The 22655-nt window shown below is 38.0% G+C and overlaps 1 pseudogene; it reads left to right on the forward strand.

The window, feature by feature from the left end:
* The window catches only part of LOC132238295 (acetyl-CoA acetyltransferase, cytosolic-like), a 50278-nt pseudogene that overhangs the window by 24450 nt on the left and 3173 nt on the right, over nucleotides 1-22655 (forward strand).

Consider the following 22655-nt stretch of genomic DNA (forward strand, 5'->3'; position numbering starts at 1 on the left):
CTGAAGGACAAATGTGTTTTATTTACATCTAACCTGAATTTCAGATTAATATTCTGATAAAATGCAGATGAGCAAGATGTAATTGTAATTTAAATCTTTTTTAATTTTGGCAATCCTAATTTCTTTTATTCCATTACTCTTATCTCCTGTCTCATTTCAATATGTTGCTCCTATTCTCAGATCTTACAGATGAAATTATTTTTTAGCCAATTGTATCTGTATTGTTTTCAAGATTATTACTCCTTGTAACCCTTGCAGTGTTTCAGGCTTTCATTCAAGCAATGTTTATGGAATACCTACTCGGTAGAAATTGATGTGCTCATGAATTCACTTCATCAGCTTAAATCATTCTTGGATATTTTTCCCCCTGTCATTGACATTCTTAAAATGTAAGTACAAGGTTCACAACTAACTTTTGGAACAAAGCCACTCTTTTTTACTGTCTTTATCTTGTTTTGCTCCTCAAGGAATTCACATCCCTCTGTCAAACTTTCTATAGCATACAGGTTTTTTTTCCACAATCAATTTTTTATCTCAACATTTACCAGTAATATGAATATGCTTAAAGCAGCAAAAACGGTAAACGGATAAGCAAGCAGATCCCCCTTTTTTCATTATTGGTGAATCATTACTTGTATGTGTCATTTGCTCAAAATTATTACTAATGCTACCTTCATAAAATAGTTTGCTTTTTTATAAAATTCACATTTTAAAATCATTATTTGGGTATTTTACTACTACATGTTATTGATGGCTTTTCAATAACTTGTTATTATTTTCAAATACTTGTTATTATTACTACTAGTGGCCTGGTGCATGGATTCATGCACATTGAAAGGAAAGTAATTAGAAGAAATATTTTAATGTTGCTATTTGCCCTTTCTTTATAATAGAAGTGTCAGAGATGAAAGAAAGTAGTAAAATGTATATGAAAATAATATATAAATTGATTAATAAACAATAACAACATGATATAACAACAAAGATATGATATAAAAACATTGATAAAAACAATTACTGATAAATTGATTAAACTTATTCTAATATCTCCCTGTATACCACATTAAGAGTAAAAATACTTTCAGAGTGCTTGACTAATTTCCCTTGTGATGAAGTATTTACAACTTTAACTTTAATGTCACATGCTCTTCGAACTTGAGAAAAAGCAACATATAACTCACCATGTCTGAAAATGGGTTCAGGTAGGAATATTTTTTGTCTAGATTGGTGCCAACGAGAGCTTTATGTGTATTGCACATGCGCGAGTCAAAGTTTATTTTTAAATTGCCAGTGCACATCATATGTACTGGTCGGTCAGTCGGATGGATGGTCTCTTAGCCTTTTATATATATAGATTATTATTACAATTACTACTATCAACTTCTGACTCTAAGTTCATTTTTAGATCCTTTGTACTCTGTGCTATACATACAGGGTTGGGCAAAACTAGATTTACAGTTGTATGTAAAACACAGACTTATTCTTGTATTCTTATTTATTAATTACTGTATTATTTTCTATAAAAACAACTATGAACCTACTTTTGCTCCCACCTTGGTTAACATACTGATTTAAAATTGATGAATAAATGTGGGAGATCAAAATCAGATAACATTGAGATATTTAATGATATCAATGTCTAGTCAGTGACAAAATATTTCCAAAGACTTTGCTTGAAAGCTTGATATAAGACTTTTCTTTTAAGAAATGATGAGTAATTAGGACTGCTGGCCATTATGAAGCAATATAGTTTCTATTTTTCAACAAAAAATTAATCTAGAGGCAATTTGGCCATGAATGAGAGTATTATAAAATGCATCATTATTTTATGTTCTAAGAACAAAAACTATGCTACTAGTTTAACTGTGGTTATTATATGATTTGTTGGCTGAGGGATTTCAATTATCTAGTAACAGCATTAAGGCACAACAGCCACATTCAAGTATGCACCAATGTAATAACTAAATTCTGATGTATGTTTATCCTACAGTGATTGGAAGACAAATCCATATTTCAGAAATATTAAAATGTGAAAAGCTTCTAACAATTGGTGAAATACAGTAATGTGTACAAAGTGCTAAGCACAGTGCCTGACCCAAACATAATAAAATATTAGAGTATTATTATTGAAAAATATGAAATACACATTGGATGTATATTTGATTTCTCTTGCTGTAAATTTAAAATTTTGTTTTGGTAATATTTACTAAAAATGTGTGTGCAAGTCTAGACTTGTCAACCGGAACTGTGTAGTTTAAGTTATTCATTCTGACACAGCTTTATTTTTATTTTTATTTATTTTTATTGTTTTTATTGTTTTATTGCTTAAAGTATTACAAAGAGTATTACATGTTTCCTCACAGCTTTATTTTTGAGTTGCTAAAATGGTTGGTGGAAAATAGAGCAATGCATGCAGTTTGTCTTCCAGCTTAAAAATATTTTAAAATGTCTCATTGAACCTCAGCAGATTCTTATTGCAAATAAGAATTAAAATTAATCTTGCTAAAATCAGGAGCAGTATCTGTTAATATAAAGTTTTCAAAGAATAGTGTTTTTCTGACTTTACTACACATTATGTGGAAAACAAACTTGTGTGCATAAATAATTCTGTCCTTTAAACATTTTATATGGAACATAAAAAGAGAGAGGAAGCTTATTTTGTAAGTATTTGGCTAATTACAGAATGTGTCAGTATGTATGTATAAGAAAATCCTTCAAGATACTTTATATTATGTTATATATCCTGTCTTACATAAGAGTTTCAGAAATGCACAACTCTGCTCACATCAAAATCTTTCTCATTTAGCTTAAGCAGGTTAAATATCATGGTTTAAGTAAATGGGTTAGCATAGAAAAATTACTTTCCAATTTCATTTTTAAAACACTTTGGTATACTAGATGCCTTATTAAAATAAATATTTTCTATACTTTTAGAATTTCATATTGAACAAGGTTATGCAATGTATTTCAAGGGGATGAAACTTGAGCCTTAAGAATATATAATGCACTCCTTTTATGTTTTGACTGAGTAGTGGATGCATGTTCCTAAATTCCCCAAGTACGGGCTCTTCAATTTAGCAGATCCCTATGTTTTTTAAATTTTATAAGTATGATGAATTTAAATCCATGAGGTAATATAAAATGAAAAAGGGAAAAGGAGGAAGAGGAAGAGAAGGGGAAAAAATGAGAAGAGAAAGAGTAAGAGAAAGAGGTGGAGAAGGAACCCAATATCTTAGATTAAAATTCTACTTAGGTGAGAGCAGGAGAGTTAAGGAATACTCCACAAAGGAGGTGATCAATTCTGAGCCTTGAAAAATAAATAGGAGTTTGTGATACTGATAAAGAGGGAGAGTGTATTTCAGATAGAAAAAGGAAGTATAAGGAGGGTGGGAAGAGATCAAGCAAAGAACTTGTATACAGATATGCATAACTCATATACAATAGGATGGTGAAGGCCTGGGGTTGGAGTTGGGAGGCTAGAAGAGGTCAATGGGGGGAAGGGGGGTATAAATAATACTTTCAACAATAAAGATTTTAAAAAAATAAAGCATAAAAGAGTGTGATGTGTTGTTGGGAACTGCAACTAATTTAATAACGGCTATATTGGTCCTATATTTATTGATAATTATGGTATATCTGGGCCAATTTTACTCAAATATTTTTGTAAAAAGAAAGTTTATAATAATTTTATGGTAGTAATTAAAAACATTATTTTAATATTAAGCCAAAGATGAATGTATTATAGAGTAGAGAATAACATTTATGAGATTTCAAATAAATTGTCCATTTGGGAATAACCACTTTTTTTCATAGGATTAACCTCAGCTTCCATGAATAAAGATGAATTGTCCTCAGGAGTTATGGATATGTTGCCATCAAACTTTAAAAATATAAATGTAGGTGATTATTCACTTTCCAAGTATTATAAAATCATCATTTCACCCTAAATCAGTAATATCTATGGGATAGAATTTGGAAAAGGGTATCTAGAGAATGTCTGAAAATACCTTAAAGGTTAATGTTTCAGACTACTGGGATGCCCCATGTGCACGCATCTTTGCCATTTATATGTCACCAAAGAGATAGCGTTGTAGACCACATTTATCCTCAATAGTGACTGCCAAATGCAGTCACAGCCTGTGCCCAAGAAAAAAAGGAAGAATAGATTTTGGTGGATAGCTTTATATTCATTTACCTCTAAATGATGCAATTACAAAAATTTTTGGTTGAAATCATTTTACTTTAAGTCTAAAAATCACCATTTATTATAGCCAATTTAACTTTATTACAGCAAAATTCCCTATTAAAAGATATCAAGTTGCATTTTCTAAGGTGGAAATTGTATTAGTTTATTTTGGCTGTCATAACAATATATCATAGATTTCATGACTTAAACAACAGAAATTTATTTTCTCAGTTTTAGAGGCTAGAAGTATAAGATTAATGTTCCAGCCAATTCAGATTCTGATGAGCGCTTTCTTCAAGGTTTGCAGTGGCCACCTTGACACTGTCCTTACATTGCTTTTTCCTCATGCATGCACATGGAGATAAAAGTGGTGACTTCTCTCTCTCCCCCTTCTTATAAAAAAACCAGTCTTATGGGGGCGGGGGGAGAGAAGGAGACATATGTAATACTTTCAACAATAAGGAATTTAAAATAAAATAAACACTCCAGTCTTGTCTACTTAGGGCTATTCTTATGACTTCATTTAACCTTTATTACCTCTTAAAGACCCTATCTCCAAATACAGTCACATTGGAGGTCAGAGCTTCAAAATATGAATTTGAGGAGGACACAAATCAGTCCATAAAACCTATATCTCATTGTCTTTATCCATCTAGAATGGACTTCTCCCCTCAATTCGCCATAATTACTCTAATAACTGTATTTTAAAATCTATTTTTAGTGGAAAAATAGCTGCACTTAAGTTAGCCGCTGTAAGTAATTCTTGAGAATAGAAAGGACAACTTTCAAGTCTTACGATGAGCCAAATGGGAAGGGAGAGTCTTTCTGGAAATAGAGTGAGAAACCTAAATATCGGGGCCTTGTCTTTTTTTACTCATTAAGTTTTCCTAGCTCTGCATAATTATAGATCAGTGCTCAAAAATAATTTCTTTGAAAATTCAGCCAAATATAACACAAAGAAGGGAATTTCCCTGTAACTTCTACAACTCTTCTTTCAACAAATATTCATTAAGACTTTTTCACACGCCAACTATCATCCTAAGCATTGAAAAAACAACTTTAAAACCTGCCTTTAGGTTAAAGTATAGTGGGTGAAATGGCATGTGGACAGGAAGTTACAATAATGTGAAGAGGACAGGGCACTTTAGGAGAACTTAGGAAGGAGAAAAGAGCAGAACTTGAAAGGTCAGAGAGGGCTTCCTTGATTGGCCGGCAGCTCCAGAAGGAGAAATACTTGACCTGTGAGTACTGTATGCATATGTCCCTACATTTTGCATATTGGGGAAAAAAGAATGGGGTAACATTGTTCCAGTCAGAGAACTAGTGTATGGGAAGGCTATGGAGGTGAGAAAGAACATGGGAATCGTGTCAAAGTCTTATCTTCCTGTCAGCTCCCAAGAAGAAAACATGTAATAGTCCTCTAGTGACTAGCGCCCCACGTATGCATTCTTCAAACATTTGAAACCCTCTGCAATCTTAAGAACTGTAAAGAGTTTGTTATTTTATTCTACTGGCAAGCTAAAAAATTAGCCGGCCCCAGCTCATGGATGCTGGCAGAAGATCGGAGACACCTGGATCTGAGACAGGGATCTTTTATTACTTGCAGCCGTAGCAGTAACCAGAGCATACGCACTTGCATTGTTTCCCCAAGACCCAATTCCTTCAGGTGGAAGAAGGAGGCCAGGCGGTGCCCGCACACACTGTGTGTTGCGTTACAGGAGAGGACTGTCCAGCATCGGGAATGTGAATATTTTATAAGGTGCGGTAATATAAGCCTGCCTGAAATTTGTGCAAGAAGGAGACGTTATCTTTATTACACAGAAAAGTAAACAATGTGTCCTTTGCTCTGGAAGGATCTACCATGTCTTTGGAGGCTGTTCACTTTATACACATCCTTGAAAAGTTAAACAAAAACAATCAGTGCCTCTGCTTGTAAGACCTTCAAGGCACGCAGAGAGGATTGTTTCTCAACAATTTTAAAACTTGCTATAACCTTATTTTCTCTGAATATGCAATTTTCTTTCTTGTTATTCTTCCAAAAGCCTTCCACTTGGCTCAGTTTGCCGGTCTAGAAACCCCCCTGCCTCTCCTCTGCTTATCTATGAGCTGCTAAAATGGGCAGGGCCAAGCAAAGCTCCCCTTCGTGTGTCAGGAACTGTGCACCGCCTCAGATTTTCCCACACTCACTGGGTAACATTTCAGCTTGCTCCTGCATCGTGGATGCCAGGAACAGACAGGAGACTCCTGGGTCAGTGACAGAGGACTTTGTTACTCCCAGCAAAGGCAAAAGCAATAGCCAGAGCTTCCTGTTTGTTTTTGTTGGTTCCCATGCTCCCCACTACCATAGAAGTAGATTCGCCACATTAGCAAATAAAAAATACTGGATATTAGTTCAATGTGAATTTTAGTTACATGTTTTTTTTTCATTGTATGTATGTCTCATGTAGTATTTGAGGCACACATGGAAATAGCCCATTGGTTAGCCAAAATTAAAATTTAACGGGCATCCTCTGTTTTATGTGCAGGGCCAGTCCTGGGTGCCGCACTTGCAGTGAGTTATGTGGCAGGAGAGAGAAGGGAGAACCCGAGATTGAGAGATTCCCTGCTTGTTTATAGTGAGTGGAAGGAAGGCTGTTTGTTCTGGGAGGAAGATAGGTTATTTCATCTCTCAGTGTTGCTCACTGAAGAGAAAACACACACACCTGTACATGGGCCTGGTAAAGAATAACCAGCCCCTGGCGGTTTTTGCCTACTTAGCAAGAACGTGCAGGATCCTCAGGGCCCATAGCGGATTGTCTCCTCCAGCATTTAAGCACCCTCAATTGCCATCTCAAAACCTGTGCTTGGATTCAGCACTCTAACTTCCTTCACTTTCTGTTGCAACATGAACATGAAATAATTTGTCTAATAAGCCTTATAAGCCAATGTATTAAAATAAGATAGGACTTAACTTCTTTAATCTGAGGAAGTTTGATAGGATTAATTGTTTTTATAATGCTGTGAAGCTTCATGCATTTAAAGTAGTATGTCCTTTCTTTTCCTGCAAACAAAATCACTCTGACCTCTCACTCATTTTATAAGTTAATAAGTCTTCAGAGGGCACATGTGAATTGACATAAACTGGTCAAGCTTTTGCTGAGAAATAATTCCCTAAAAGAAACCTGTCTTTTAAAAAAAAAAAATTAGTGGTAACACATACTTGAGCCTAAATGAGCAAATGTGATTCCTCAAACCATTCTTATATTACCACTGGTGGTGTTTTTGACAAAGAACGAATTAAGTTCTCATGCAGTTTGTGCTCAGAAATAAATGGAGTAGAAACAAATCAATAATGCCAAACAGAAAAAAGACAAAAGCAATAATAAAATAAAAATGATTTTCTAGTCTCCAAGAGTTTGTTACAAATAATGGAAAGAAAATGTAAAAGTATGACTCTAAAGCCTTCTGCTGCTAAATAGGTGGAAAATCGTGTTATCTCTCAAAATTTGTTATGGAGAGTTGTGTTCTAATGCTATTTTGCCTGTGAATATAAGGCCATAAATTCCAGAGCTTTACTAAGAAGAGAAAATGAAAAGCAAAGTATTGGTCCCATTTCTTCCCTTGCTAATTGATATTATTGTCTTTGTTGATTTAATGAATTAATTAATTTTTAAAATCTTTATTGTTGAAAGTATTACATATACCCCCGTTTTCCTCACTGAACTCTCCCACCCTTCCCCTGGCCCCACCCCAGGCCTTCACTACCCTGTATCCATGGGTTATGCATGTACACATATGAGTTCATTGGTTGATCTGTTCACCCACTCCACCCTCCCCTGCTTTCCCTCTGAAAGCTCTCATTTTATATCATCTTCTATTAAAACTGCACATAACGTGGGTTGATTTTATCTTACCATTGAAAGCAGCTAAATGGTACAGAGCATGTCATTATATATCTTACTAGCTATTCCAACATTTCCTTAATATGTAGCCAGAGGCATTTGAGATATTAATAAAAATATATATTTCATCTAGCATATGATATACCATGAATACCATGATCAGGTTAGTGATTTGAAAGATATTGTGATTAAAATAAAGAACAAGAAATAATAATAAATGAAAATAGTTTCTAGAAACCAAGATGGTGGCATAAACACTGGAAATTGCTGCCTCGCACAACCACTTCAAAAATACAACTAAAAGACAAAACGGACATCATCCAGAACCACAGGAAGACTGGCTGAGTGGAAATTCTACAACTAGAAGGCAAGAGAAAAGCACACTGAGACTCAGAGGAGGTGTGGAAGTAAAGTGCAGAGGTACGGAGGCGCACGTGGAAAGGGCTGGCAACTGAGGACATGGTTGTCTTTTTCAATCGGAGGGAGTCTCAGGCTCCGATGGCCCTGATTCCAGTTCTGGGCGAGTCTCTGGGGACCCAGACTCATGCGGGTAGAAACTGGACTGTGTGGCATCAGGCGGAACTCGAGGGCGGCTTTCTCAGGTGCTTGCAGCGATTACCGGGACACTGAGACAGGAGACCTCTTAGGGTAGGACTGAGGAGCAGCCATAGGTGCTTACTCTGTCCTGTTGATCCCCTGAGACCTCGCCCCACCCAAGCTGTGTGCAGAGGCTTTTGCATATGAAAGGCCTGGCCCTTTGCAATCTGAAAATTACCTAACAAACTGCAGCTGGGTCAGAGAGACCCAGAACTTCCAACAGAAGGCCCAAGACCCCATGGCAACTTGCATTGCTTCACAGCTGGGGCTCATCTGGGCACCTCCAAACCCCAAACAAAGAAGAGGAATCTGCAGATCTCTCCATAGCTCCTGCTGGGTAGCTCCAAGAGCCAGGGTACCCAGTGGTCAGAGTGGGACCATCCAGAGTACAACTCCTCAGATCCATAAGGGACACACTCAGGGGGCAGACTCAGAGAGCACAAAAGCCCCACTGAAGCAAGTCTTGCCCCATAAGTGTGACTTCAGCACAGAAGTTCTTCCACTGCAGACACAGCTGATTCTCACAGCCAATTGGCCTGGAGGTAAATTCCTCCCAGTGATACCTACAACAATCAAGGCTTAACTACAACAAGACACTGCACAAAGACCACAAAGGGGTGCACCAAGAGTGTCCACCTCAGGTAATTGTGGAGGCTGAGCCACTATGCCCTATAGGACACCTAGCACAGAAAGCCACTCTGTCAACACAGGGAAGCATAAAAAAATGTGGAGAGAAAGAAACAGGTCACAAATGACAGAAATGGAGGAAAGCAAACTACTGGATATAGAGTTCAAAACCACACTTATAAGGTTTTTCAAGAATTTTCTAGAAACCACTGATAAATTTAGTGAGACCCTCAAGAAATCTAGTGAGACCCTCGAGGTTATGAAAAAGGACCAACTAGAAATTAAGCATACACTGACTGAAATAAAGAATATTATACAGAATTCCAACAGCAGACTGGAAGATCACAAGAATCAAGTCAAAGATTTGAAATACAAAGAATCAAAAAACACCCAAACGGAAAACCAAAAAGAAAAAAGAATCCAAAAATATGAAGATAGTGTAAGTAACCTCTGGGACAACTTTCAGCGTAACAACATCTGACTTACGGGGGTGCCAGAAGAAGAGAGAGAGCAAGATATTGAAAACCTATTTGAAGAAATAATGACAGAAAAATTCCCCTACCTGGTGAAAGAAATAGATTTACAAGTCCAGGAGGCTCAGAGAACCCCAAACAAAAGGAACCCAAAGAGAACCACACCAAGACACATCATAATTAAAATGCCAAGAGCAAAAGACAAAGAGAGAATCTTAAAAGCAGCAAGACAAAAACAGTCAGTTACCTACAAGGGAGTACCCATATGACTGTCAGCTGATTTCTCAACAGAAACTATGCAGGCCAGAAGAGAGTGGCAAGAAATATTCAAAGTGATGAATAGCAAGAACCTACAACCAAGATTACTTTACCCAGCAAAGCATCATTCAGAATTGAAGGTCAGATAAAGAGCTTCACTGATAAGAAAAAGCTATAGGAGTTCATCAGCACCAAACCAGTATTATATGAAATGCTGAAAGGTATTCTTTAATAAGAGGAAGAAGAAGAAGAAGGTAAAGATACAAATTATGAACGACAAATACACATCTATCAATGAGCGAATCTAAAAATCAAGTGAATAAATAATCTGATGAACAGAATAAACTGGTGAATATAATAGAATCAGGGGCATAGAAAGGGAGTGGACTGACTGTTCTCAGGGGGGAAAGGGGTGTGGGGGGTGCGGGGAAGAGACTGGACAAAAATCGCACACCTATGGATGAGGACAAGTGGGGGGGGAGGGTAATGGTGGGGGGTGGGGGGTGGGAACAGGGTGGAGGGGAGCTATGGGGGGAAAGGGAGGAACAACTGTAATAATCTGAACAATAAAGATTTAATTTTTTTAAAAAAGAAACTAGTTTACTACCAATATATTATCAAATAAAGGCTTAATTCTTTTTTATTTTATGCTCACCCGAGGATATGTTTCTTATTGATTTTAGAATGAGAGGAAGAAAAGGAGAGACAAACATCGATCTGTTGCCTCCTGTATGTGCCCCAACTGGGGTTTGAACCCACACCTAGGTATGTGCCCTGATTAGGAATTGAACCGAGAACATTTTTGGTATATATGTATCAATTCACACACACACACACACACACACACAACACATTCATTTTAGACTAATTTACAATCTTTGATGTTGCATTTATGTCACCGTAAGTACCACCAATGAGCATCCATTAATGGTAGCTGTAAACACAGTCAGACCAGGACCCAGATCTTGGTTTCTAAATACCAATGTTCAATAAAGTAAACCAGATCTCCTTGGAAAAATGATCAATTCTAATAATTGGGCAAGGAAAATACATACTGGAAAGGAAAAGTGCTGGGGGAAAAAAAGGGTGAGGGTACCTCAATGGCCAAAGCTGAAACAATTTGAGCATAATATGAGTAATGTAGTATTGGATTATAGCGCAAAATACAAAATTAAAATACAGATTTACATAAATTAATGATTGAATAAGTGAGAAAGAAGGGACATAGCTTCCTTAGAGAAAAGTTTTAAATAATCTATGTCAGTACTTTCCCTCTGAGAGGTGAAATACAATCCTCCTTCCCAATCTACCTTAGCCAAGAGATCAAGGTTAGTATCTCTAATAGTGAGTTATGTTAATATCATGCACTTTCTGAGGTTATATGACCAGAAGGGCATTTCACCTTTTTGATATTCTTCCCCCAAACCCATTACTTTAGTCCAATCATGACGATGTTATACAATCACATACTCCAGGACATTCTGCAAAATTTGTGACCAGTGCCCTTCAAAACTGTCAATGGCATGAAAAGCAAGGATACTGTTAGTATCACAAAACAATTGATCATTGTTACTTCAAAGTTTTTTTTCTCCCCATTATTTTTTGTTTTCTTATCTATTTGCATCTATTCTTGACTAGTTATAATTGGAAAATACGGTGTGGCAGATTTTCATCTGTGTTAATTAAAATCTGTTAGTTTTTTGTTCCCTTCACCTGGGCACAGCATGGGCCATATTTCCCAGCCTTCCTTGAGGTTAGATGTGGTCACATGACTGACTTCTAGCCAATGCAAGGTGATAGGAGGTAATGGAATGCCATTGTCAGACCAAGACCATAAAAACTTCCCCACAAATGCTCATCATTCTTTCCCCTCAACTGGCTGAAGAGAGAGGACGCCAAAGATTCAGAACTATTTTGATTCCTTAGTATAGCTTAATTTGGGAATTATCATGCCAACAGTATGAGTATTTACAAAGTAATTTACATATATTGCAAAACTATTTTATAGAATGATATACCAATTACACTCTGGCCAGAATTGTCCCATTTAACAAAATCTTTAGTGTTGTTGAAAATTCTGTTTTCCTTTTTGTTTTTGTTTAGTATTTTTATAAGCAAAATATGTCTTGTTATAGTCTATCAGATTTGATAAATAATGATGATAATATTCTTAGATATTTATTAACTTACTAGAGGCCCGGTGCACAAAAATTTGTGCACTCGGGGGGGGGGGGGAGCTCCCTCAGCCTGGCCTGTACCCTCTTGCAGTCTGGGACCCCTCCGGAGATAACGACCTGCTGGCTTAGGCCTGCTCCCAGGTGGCAGAGGGCAGGCCCAATCCCTAGGTGCAGCCCCTGGTCGGGCTCAGAGCAGGGCTGATTGGGGAGTTGGGGCGCTGCCCCCTGTCATGCACAGAGCAGGACGGATCGGGGGTTGCGATGCCACCCTCAGTCACGCTCAGGGTAGGGCCGATTGGGGGGTTGGGGCACCACCCCCTGTCACACTCAAGGCAGGGTCGATAGGGAGGTTGCAGCGCCACCCCCTGTCACACACAGAGCAGGGCCGATCAGGAGGTTGTGGGGCTGCCCCCTATCACACACAGAGCAGGGCCCATCAGGGGGTTTGGGGCTCCGTACCCTGTCACAAACAGAGCAGGGCCGATCAGTGGGTCGAGGAGCTCCTCCCTGTCACTCACAGAGCAGGGCCGATAGGGGAGTTGGGGTGCCGCCACTGTCACACTCAGGGCAGGGCTGATGGGGGGGGGTTAGGGCGCCGCACCCTGTCACACACAGAGCCGCAGGGCGATCAGGGGGTTGGGGAGCTCCTCACTGTCACGCACAGAGCAGGGCGGATAGGGAGGTTGTGGCCCTGCCTCCTGTCACACACAGAGCCTCAGGGAGATCAGGGGGTTTGGTCGCTGCTCCCTGTCATGCTGATCCAGGTGCTGGGAGGCATATTATCCTTTTACTATATAGGATAGAGGCCTGGTGCACAGGTGGGGCCAGCTGGTTTGCCCTGAAGGGTGTCCTGGATCAGGGTGGGGGTCCCGCTTGGGTGCCTGGCCAGCCTGGGTGAGGGGATGATGGCTGTTTGCATCTGGTCACACACCCTTTAGGGTGGGGGTCCCCACTGGGGTGCCTGGCCAATCTGGGTGAGGGGCTGAGGGCCGTTTTCAGGCTGGCAGGTGACTGAAGCTCCCAACCTGTCCTTTTTTCCTTTTCTTTTATTCTGGGCCAGCTTTAGCTCTGAGGCTCAGCTCCAGCTATGAGACCTCCGCTGTAGGTTTCTGGCCTTTGTTTACCTTCTGTATTTGAAACAATGTTGCGGTCCTGCTGGCTGAAGCCCAGGGTTTTGTTTAGCTTCTATATTTGTTACAATGTTGCTTAGAGTACAGCTGAGAGGCCGGCAAGGCAGGCGGGGAAGCTTGGCTTCCTCCGTCACTGAAGCAAGCAAGCCTCCCTGTTCGAGTCAACTGCCTGGCTGCCAGCCGCCATCTTGGCTGGCAGTTAATTTGCATATCGCCCTGATTAGCCAATGGGAAGGTTAGTGGTCGTACACTAACTACCATGTTTCTCTTTTATTAGATAGGATTTTATTTTTATATGTGAAGGTGTCTAGTCATGCATTAGTGCATTTTTTCAGTTGGTATTTTATTCTTTTCTTGATTTTAAAGACTTTCAGATATATTAAACATGTTATCCAGCTGTGGGCAAACTACGGCCCGTGGGCCAGATCTGGCCCGTTTGAAATGAATAAAACTAAAAAAAAAAAAAAAGACCGTACCCTTTTATGTAATGCTGTTTACTTTGAATTTATATTAGTTCACACAAACACTCCATCCATGCTTTTGTTCTGGCCCTCCGGTCCAGTTTAAGAACCCATTGTGGCCCTCAAGTCAAAAAGTTTGCCCACCCCTGAGTTATACCATTTTTTTGTCATATCTTTTGCAAATATTTGATAATTTATTATTTGTAGTGTATTTTATACATAATGTCAGATATTCACTCTTACTCTTTTGGAATGATTCTTGTACTTTTGTTCTTGTGAAAAACATGAAATTCATAACCTGAAATTCAATAAATATCCTATTATGTTTTTTCCATTTATATTATTCATTTTTTAAAAATATTTTTTATTAATTTCAGAGAGGAAGGGAGAGAAAGAGAGAGAGAGAAACACCAATGATGAGAGAGAATCATGGATCAGCTGCCTCCTGCATGCCCCCCACTGCGGATTGTGTCTGCAACCCAGGCACGTGCCCTTGGCCAGAATCAAACCTGGGACCCTTCAGTCTGCAGGCCGATGCTCTATCCACTGAGCAAAACCAGCTAGGGCTAGTTATTTTTTAAATTCTCATCTGAGGACATGGCTCAGTGGATAGAGCATTGGCCTGCGGACTGAAGGGTCCCATGTTTGATCTATTTAATCTAATTTTTGAAATACTCAGTTTTTACATTACTTTTTGAATCCTTATTTTTGAAAATTCTAGATAATTTTAGAAAATTCTCCTCTATTCTTCTCATTGTTATTGTGTATTTTGTTTGGCCAAAGGTATATTTTGCTATCTTTGACTAATCACATGGTTTACCAATTTTAATCTAATTATTTAATATATTTTTAATATTATATCAAAACTTTATTGGATTAAGTCAAACTTGTCCATTTTGTTATGAAAGACTAGGTATTGTTTACCAGCATTTTCTTTCTTAATTTAGCATTTTGTTCATTTTTTTTGTGTGTGTATGTGTGTGTTAGTATCATCAGGTTTTTATACTATGGTTATAGAAGTAAAAACATTTGAAGTTTTCTATATTTTTCTGTGTTCTGGATACATGGTTTCTCTACACTAGAGTTTAAGCTCTATGAGGACAGGGGCCGTGATGATTTTCTTGCCCATCACTTTATTCTTGGTGCATAACAGCTTATTAGCACATGTAGGTAACACTGGATGAATAAGTTTACTGAGTTTGTACTTTATCTGTGATATGAAAGATTAAAAACATACATGGTTAAAATTCTTTTGAGCTAAGAGCTGGCAGAAATTCTATGACAATTTAAAAAAGATTCTTTCATGATTTTTAAGAATTTTAACAACTGATCATTTTCTCTGGAAAATATTTTATTTAATTCAAATTTTAAAATGTATTAGTATAAATTTCTAGATAGTATTATCTTAGAGAAATATAGAAACATTTCACTGATCTCTTTCTAAAATTTACTTTTATTTATTATAGTTCATATTATTTAAGAATGATTTTTTTTTATTCCTGTAACCAAGTACATTTTTTTTCTCTTTGTTTTATATCTTGATTGGCATATTATTGTTTTTGTGTTAACCATTTAATGAGAAGAGTTATACCAATGATCAAATATACTACCTCACTAACTACCGGTTGGTCTGAAATCTTATTGCCACATCTAAAATTAAAAAGTTCTTTTCTATTTAGTCATCAATCTAGTGAGCTATGCTGGACGGGGACTTTTGCTTTCACTGTCTGGTTAGCTATGTCATTTGTAGATAGGAATTAATTTGGGTATAATTTGAAGCAATCATGCAGACAATGTTACTCTTCCCAGGTTATTCTTGCGTTCATCTCCCTCTGCTTCTGATTTCTTTCTGCAATGTAATTTGTTATTTCTAGTCCAGTTTTGTCATGGGATCTGCTGATTATTGGATTTGCAGTCCCTGTTGTAGTAATGGAGGGCAACAGAGGATGGCTTTGAGTTGCATAGGAAACTGTTCTTACTCATTGAAAATTCTGTTTTCCTTTCAAAGCAGAAAAACCATGACTCCTTTTGCTTTATTCAGTGATGGTACCATGTCTCTGAGGTAAGAATATGCATTAAGGTTTGATGGACATAATTTATTATCTTACCCTAAATGATTCTGCTTAATGACTCCATCTAACCTTTACTTATTAGAAATTCCCTCTGGAGTCAGGCAGATACTTGGCGATTTATCCTGATTTTCACTGCTTTAGTGGCTTTGATTTATTTCTTAGTTTTTAAATACCTTTCTATGGAAAACTTGGAGAAGAAAAATTAGGACCTCTTAGCTAGTTAACATTTTAACCTCAACCTAATCAGGAAATTATTATTTTTTCAACTGAAGGAAATGTTCTGGGTGATTATATCAACAATGCATATAAATGTTTTACATGTACATTTTTCAGTGATGATAAATCAAGATGGAAATAAATTATTTATGATCTTTAAATAAACCCACTTAGGGACAGAGAGCAAACATTTGGCTATGAAATTAATTCAAGGTATATAAGATTAGTCCAAATCTAAATTCTAACATGATATAATCTGAATTATATTTCTGATCCTTTATATTTTTAGAGACCCCTTGGTAGTAAAGAAAATGTTGATTTTAATATAGGAAAACATGGACATCATAAGTAACTCTATTAAATGCACCATTTTATAAACTACTACAAACATTTCAGTAGGCATTTGTCTTGTAGAAGAAAGACTGTAGAAGCAGAGCATGATATTATCTTCCTTCACTTGCTAACTGTAGAACTCTTGAGCATCTCATCACCAATACACTCAGGATATTATGATGATATTTATTCTAAAGGACATTTGAAATTTTGGTATGTTTTTCACTTTTTCCATGTTTCTTATGACAAGAGTCCATTTTCCTAAATGAATGGGAAAATAATCCATGTCTGTTCTGAGTACTATAATCCCTTGGCCAGATCGATTGATTTGGGGATGACCTAGTGACTCAGAGGGACCTTTTAGACACTACCCCAGAATTTTCTACCTAAGACATTAAGGGATAATGCCTATTTTTAACTGGATAGTAGGTAAACCAAAATATCCATGTGCATAATGTGCTGAGTAAGCACATGTGTGAATTTTATATTTACCATCCCTTTAAAGTTTAACCAGGTGCAACATATCCTTGTCTTTGGTTTAAAAACTCAAGGAGGCTCATGACTTTTCTGTCCACGTAGAAAATAGACACAATGCTATACTAGAGTCACTTTAACCCGAAAGAAGTCTCAAGTAAGAAATTTAAATATCCCACATCCATTTTTAATCCCCAAACTACAAAATTCACTGGGTTGTAATTGTTTTTCCTTCCTTTCTCCAGCTTGCACCGCAGTGTGAAAGAGGACATAGTGTGGTTGACATCTCTTTTTCTTTTATATGAGCTTTTTTCCCCTCTCTCTTCGATTTGCCCCCACTTTCTAGCTGTGGATTTGGACTGCACAGGAATTGACTTTATAGTTCTTACCTAAACTGGATAATATGTTGACAAAGCCCTCTGGGATGACAGGTGAACAAAGGCGAATCTCATGCCCACTTTGTGAGATCTAGGAGCTCTCTCCTGGACCCATCTCTCTTTATTTTCTCCATCCAGGCAGATACCTTTGAATTCTGGGTGGTCCACTTATCCTCCTTTTGCAGCCACTGGGCAACCTGTAGACTCTTCCGCTGACGTTCTCTTGCCATTCTAGGTGGTTCTGTTAGACAGGACTCAACATAACTTCAATATGATTTTCCCTCTCTTGTAACACAAACCTGATTTATGAGGAAAAACTCAGGCATTTTTAGCCCCTTCAAAGTTTGATCGTATGGTCTGATCCAAATATCCTAGGCAGAAGTCTAATTAGTTCAGGAAATGCATTTCAAAAACCTTTAAGTGTTTTTTGTTTGTTTGTTTGTTTGTTTTTAATGTACCCTTTCTAGACTTGTTAAAAGGATGCACTCTACCTCTTCCCCAAAAATGGATGGGGTGGGAGATTCATAGCACAGTGACAGCTCTTTCTACCAATTTTGTCTTCTCTGCAATGCCTTCTAGAATTCTTGCTTTGGGGGGTGAATCCAAGAGTCAAGGAACAAGTTCTTCATCATTGTACTTGCAAATTGCTCATATTTCCAATAAAGTGCCAGGAAAAGCCCCCCTGATCCCACTACCTTATATAATCTGGGCTGTTGAAGAGAGGAGGGAGGGAAAAGGAGAGAACATGCTATGGAAAAATGTTCTGAGGTACAAAATTCTGCAGCTGCTGCAGCATTTGATCTTACCATTGCTGCTGCTACTGCTGCCACTACTATTGCAGTAGCTGCTGTACATTAAAAAAAATGAGTATCAAACTGTGGGCAAAAGCAATACATTAAATATCTTATTGAAGTTATTCAGTGAAGATGTTTTTTTCTGTTGCAAGCAAAACCATAAATGTATCCTTAAACTTGTTGATGCTGTAAACACTTCTTTGTTATTTTTTTTTATCATGTAGAAGGGAGATAACTGCAGTTCTGTATCATTTTTGATACTAATTTTAGCTCATAAATACCAGTACTTTTGAAATCTAATTTTAAAAGTCGCACAATGATTTCTTATTTCTCTTATATCTATCTTTGTAAACGACACCTCTAGAATTATAGGCATAACAGAAAGAATGGAAACATCTGAAAAAGTGCAGGTACTTAAAAACACGTATTTTCAAAGGTGAAAGACAAAATAATATAAATACTTTTAAAATTAAATTGTCACATTCTTTCAGTGGATGATCAAAATGTATATTATATTTAATCAGTTCTTTTGTTGAAGTACATCTATAAGAGAAAATAACCACAAGTCTGTCTGTATGTATGTGTGTCTGAACTTGACCTTTGCATTTATGATTTTTCTTTTACTTTTCCCAATAAAATATTTGTATACTTTATCTTTGGCAAAATGAAGCTCCTTGATAAAGAATTTTGCTTATGTGATTTGCAGAAAATTTTCAGCCTTGAGGGAGTTGGCTGCTAAGTGCTCACTGGTTATGTTTATGTTCAGTAACAGTATCAGTTGAGGGCTAAAATAAATTTTTTTTTTAAAAAAAAAACCACAATCAAAACCCTCACTTTAAAATAAGAACATTTAACAGTGTTTATTTAGAGAACAGTGTCCATGTGAAAAACATTGCTTCCTTTAAGAACACATACCGTGGTACAAAGGCCAAGAACTCAAATCACAAACTAAGAATACTATGCCTCAAGAGCAATCATTTAAAAATAGACCTCATCAACATCCTGTATTACGGGAGGTCCTACCTAGACCATTTCAAATCATTCCAAAGAAGGAGGATAGAACTGAGCTGTTGCTGGAAAGAAATTCATTGTTCAGTTCTTATCTAGGAATGAAAATTAGATCTAAAAATTCCATAGCAGGCAGTTTTATGACACATATAAAACTCACAGCAGTGAAATTGCCATGGCATTGAACTAGTTTTTCAAATTATTCTTTCTGGAATGTTTTGAGATGATATTGAGGAATAAGTACTGGCATTTCTTCCTTTTTCCTTATTTTTTTTTATTTTAACATGGAATTCAGTTTTCTTTTCTTTTTTAAATAATAGAAGTCAAATTTTAAAAGCTGATTTCCTTGGGATAAATGTATGCATTATCTAATAGGTATTGAAGCCATCTAAGTTTATAAATACATTATCTCATTACAGTGTAACATTCATAATGATTCTATTATATTTACATATTATTGTTTAATTTTTCATATTATCAGTAATTTACTATGAAAAAGCAATACCTTATACAGTACTTCCAAATCATAGCTCATTTCCAAAATATTAATTTAATTGTTAACCATAAGTGACAACATGTTTAATCCAATACTAAAATTGCTGATCTTGGAATAATGAACTAGGTTTTGGTTCCAGCTATATTAGTCTTCTTGCAACTTTGAGCAAGTAGCATAGAATAAGCTCTTTAGGTCTCTGACATATACTTCTTTAAATGTTTTATGGAGATATTGAAATATAATGTAGTGTGTATATCAAATGCATTACACATTCTAAATTCTAATCTAAACACTTTTAACACTATCAGGTATATTGTATATTAAAATATTATATATAGATTTTTCATCACGGTTTTGGAAATTATTTTTAAATGCGTATCTGAGATAGAAACTCACCTCCTTATGGCTCTATCAGTAGTAAAATATAAAAAGTGAAAAATATTACAGATTGGAACTGAATTATTTATGGCTCTGTGAATCAAGAAAGAAAGGCAACAAATGGATATCATTGTTCAACTAATTAAATTGCAAATATGTACATCATAGAGTTGAGAATAGCTGTGAAGATTTAGCCCTTCAATGGATTAATTTCAATTAGTCGGTTAAAGTGTTAATAAAAGGTCTTAGGGCAAATGGACTGCTTTTGGTTTATTTTTTGGAGTGTAGCAATATATTCTAAAATTCTCTTTTGTTCATCTTTTCTTAAGAAGAGGAAGCGGGTCTGTCAGTAGCCGGAAAAGGCTTTGCCTCTCTTGCAGCAGCACCGGGTCCACAGCTCTGCGTGAAGCGGTCATGGGTCAGGGTGAGTGCAGGGTCCGCCCCGTGGCCATGGTTTGGGCGGCGCCATCATAGGCTCCTTCAGTGGTGCCTTGTTCACCGTTCCTGTCCATGACCTGGGCCCAACTGTCATCAAAGAATCCCCGAAGAGGGCCGCTGTGGCTCCCGAGTAAATGTCAGAGGTCAAATTTGGGCACGTTTTGGCCCCAGGATGTGGGCAGAATCCTGTTGGACAAGCCAGTGTGGGTTCAGGGATCCCCTACTCTGCTCCAGCATGGAGCTGCCAAGTGGTTTGTGGGTCCGGCCCAAAAGCTGTGTGCCTCGCAGCCCAGTCAGTCAAGATAGGAGACTCCAGCATGGTGGCCGCAGAAGGCGTGGAAAGTATGAGCAAGGCTCCTCACTGGGTTCCCTGGAGGACAGGAGTCAGGATGGGGGAAACACCACTAACTGACAGTTTTCCCTGCCATGTGCTATGGATGCATTTCACAACTATCACGTGGGCATTACAGCTGAAAATGTAGCTCCCGAATGGCAAGTGAGTAGAGAAGATCAGGACAAGTTTGCAGTTTATCCCAGAAGAGGACTGAGTGTGCACAGAGAGTGACGAAGAGATTGCTCCAGTGTTTGTATCTTCTTGAAAGGTCTGACCGAAGTTAAAAGAGATGAGTTTCCTCACCATGGGAGCAACATAGAAGCCCTGTCTAAACTGATGCCTTGCTTCCTTACAGATGGAGCAGGAATAGTTGCCTTGGCTTCAGGGATAAACGATGGTGCTGCAGCTGTGGTTCTTAGGAAGAAGCCAGAAGCTGACAACCATGGGCTTACACCTTTAGCACAGATAGTTTCCGGGTCACAGGAAAGTGTGGAGCTTTCCATTATGGGAACAGGACTCAGTCCAGCAGTAACGTTGTTGCAAAAGCAGGTTGGTCACTGGAGGATGTGGATGCATTAGAAATCAACAAAGCCTTTGCAGCCCTCTCTGATGTAATAGCTAAAAAACTTGGATTAAACCCGGAGAAGGTCAACATTCAAGGAAGGGCAATAGCTTTGGGCCGTCCTCTGGGGTGGGGAGGCCATCTGGTTGTCAGATTCTTGTTACCCTGTTACACCAATGCAGCGAAAGGATGGACATCGAGGCGTTGCTGCCCTATGCCTGAGGTGGGATGGGGATAGCTGGCAGGTGACTGAAGCTCCCAACTTCTCCTTTTATTCTTTTTTTTTATTCTGGGATTTATTTACCTTCTATGGCTGTCACTGGAGCTGGGAGCCGGCTTTAGCTCGGAGGCCCAGCTGTAGCTCTGAGACCTCGGCTGCTGAAAGCAGGGATCTGGGTTTGTTCTATAATTGAAACACTTTTGCGATCCTGCTGGCTGAAGCCCAGCTGGCCGAAAGGAGGTTTCTGGGTTTTATTTAACTTCTATAATAGCAACATTGTTTCTTAGAGTGCAAGCTCAGAGCCCAGCAGCGGCAGGCAGGGAACCTTGGCTTCCTCCTTCACTGGAGCAAGCAAGCCTCCTGTTCCCTTCAGCTGCCTGGCTTCCGGCCACCATCTTGGTTGGCAGTTAATTTGCATATCACCCTGATTAGCCAATGGGACACGTGTCGGAGCTATGGTTAATTACCATGTTTGTCTATTATTATATAGGATATTTAATATTTTCACTTTCCTAAAAATCCTTGGTGCTCTACCTACTCATTCCTTTCACTCCTGAAATCCCTGGAAACCACTGACCTTTTTTATTTTCTCCATAGTTTTGCCTTTTCTAGAATTTCATACAGTATGTAGCCTTTTCAGGTTGGCTTCTCTCACTTAGTAATATGAAATTACAGTTCTTCCATATGTTTCATGGTTTTAGAACTCATTTCTTTTTAGTGCTAAATAATCCAATGTCTGGATGTACCACAATTTATCCATTCATCTACCGAAGGGCATCTTGATTACTTTCAAGTTTTGGCAATAACAATTAAAGCTGCTATAAATGTCTATGTGTGTGTTTTGTTTTGTTTTTTAACTGTGTGGACAAGTTTTCAACTCCTTTGGGTAAATATCAAGGAGTGCAATAGCTGGATCATATAGTAAAAATATATTTAATTTTTTAAGAAACTGTCTTACAAAGTGGCTTGCTGGGGTCCAACCCCAGCTGGTCCAGGGGTCCCCAAAGGTGAGGACGGAGTCGGCGAAGAAGGAATGACACGGAGACAGCGTTCAGTTGATCAGCAGCCTAGCCAGGATCTCCAGCCAAGTTCTGGTCTCGATCTCCAGAGAGGTTCTGCCTCAGATCTCCAGCCAGGTTCTGCGGCCATGTTCCCTTGCTAGG

Source organism: Myotis daubentonii, chromosome 1 (genome assembly GCF_963259705.1).
Source record: "Myotis daubentonii chromosome 1, mMyoDau2.1, whole genome shotgun sequence".
Lineage (NCBI taxonomy): Eukaryota > Metazoa > Chordata > Mammalia > Chiroptera > Vespertilionidae > Myotis > Myotis daubentonii.